Genomic DNA, 1,645 nt, shown 5'->3' with positions numbered 1-1,645 from the left:
GTTGATTTATTCTGGAATAATATTCCTGCATTTTTATTATTCATAATTATGTTAAAAAGTTACAGTTTTAAAGTTTTAAAAATTGGCAATCTGCTAGATTTTTGACTATTTTGACATTTACTAAAATCTTTTTTGGCTATTTTGTAGTGTAGCTAATATTTCAGCTACATGTTAGCTGTTTTGGCTAGCCTAAGTTTTTTTGTTTGTTTTTTTTCTTATGCTAATTTTCCCTTTAGCTAATATTTTTATTATATATTTATATCTATATTTATTCCACCATGCGAGGTGGGAAAGCGGATCCTACCTGCCCAGGGGGCACGTCTGCGGCTGGATATGTGAATGGTCCTTGGGGCAAATGGAGAATTTTCTGCCTGTCGCAGCTCTCTCTGGAAGATGTTGAAGATGTTTACATCATTGGATTACTGGTCTCCGGCTTTCTGCTGATTGGAACTGGTGGAACCTGGATGTACCGTAACGTGGCGAAGTGGCTCTCAGACAAAGGCGGACTGGGAGTGCTTTGCACTGAGACGAAGAGAGTCGTACAGACTCAGACTGAGAAATTGAATGGACTGGAGGCCAAGATCGATGCTCAGTCTGCCCACGTGTATCACATCGAAGTCTCCCTTGGAAGACTGGAAACCATCATGGAGCGAGTGTCGGCTCGACTTGGAGGGAATCAAGAAAATTGACCAGATCTGTGAATTTCTCCACCATAACGCAGCACCTGGACTTCAGCAGGCAGACAGAAAGCTTTGTCTGTCTGCGAGCAAACAAACATCTCTAATCAGGAAACTCCCCAAACTGTACCAAAACAATCCGCTGAAGGTGTGAGAAACTGAACCCGTCGTCATGGTAATCTGCATTCCTCCCCTGCCATGACCTTCACCACGAATTCAACGCCTTGGTGACTCTCTTTTGTCTGATCTTGTTCGGGTTGTACTGAAACAAATTTCGTTGTCAGTGAAAGCTGTGCATACGACAAACATAATCACACCCCCCCCCCCCTTATAAAGGTGCGCTGCTCACTGCTGCACCTCAGTCAACTTTGAACTGTATTGTGTACCTCTTGTGGACCTTTTGTCTCGTGAAATGAATGTGCTTCAATGTTGATGTATTTTTGCTTGTACTTTAACTCATGCCGCCCTCCTGCGACACGGGCTGAAGATACTTGATTTTTGACATCTTTCTGTACCCTCATGTGTCTTTTCTTGGCGATAAAGCGCCATCCACGGCTGCTGCCCACCACAATGAATTTCCCCCCGGGGATTAATAAAGTATATTTGATTTGATTTGATTGATTGATTGATTTATTTTAGCTAGCAATTAGCTTCGGTCTTTTCAGCTTTCACCAGCCACATTCAGTTTACAGCTTTCACACTAGTATTATCACAGGTAATGTTATATATCTAGTTCATAATTATGTTAAAAAGTTATGGTTTAAAGTTTTAAAAATGTAGTTTTAGTATTCAATAAATGTTGATCCTGTTCGTCCAGTGACCTAAGGTGTGTTTTCAATTTTGGCCCCTTGTGTGATTGAGTTTGACACTGCTGCTCTATCAGATGTTCCTATTTAAAATAAACATTTTTATAAATACTAAATCTATTCTATTTATTAAGATAAAGAGGACCCCTCCCCTTGTGTTAT

This window comes from Oryzias melastigma, linkage group LG8 (assembly GCF_002922805.2).
Source record: "Oryzias melastigma strain HK-1 linkage group LG8, ASM292280v2, whole genome shotgun sequence".
In the NCBI taxonomy this organism is placed as follows: Eukaryota; Metazoa; Chordata; class Actinopteri; order Beloniformes; family Adrianichthyidae; genus Oryzias; species Oryzias melastigma.
Note: the sequence above shows the minus strand (reverse complement) of the source record.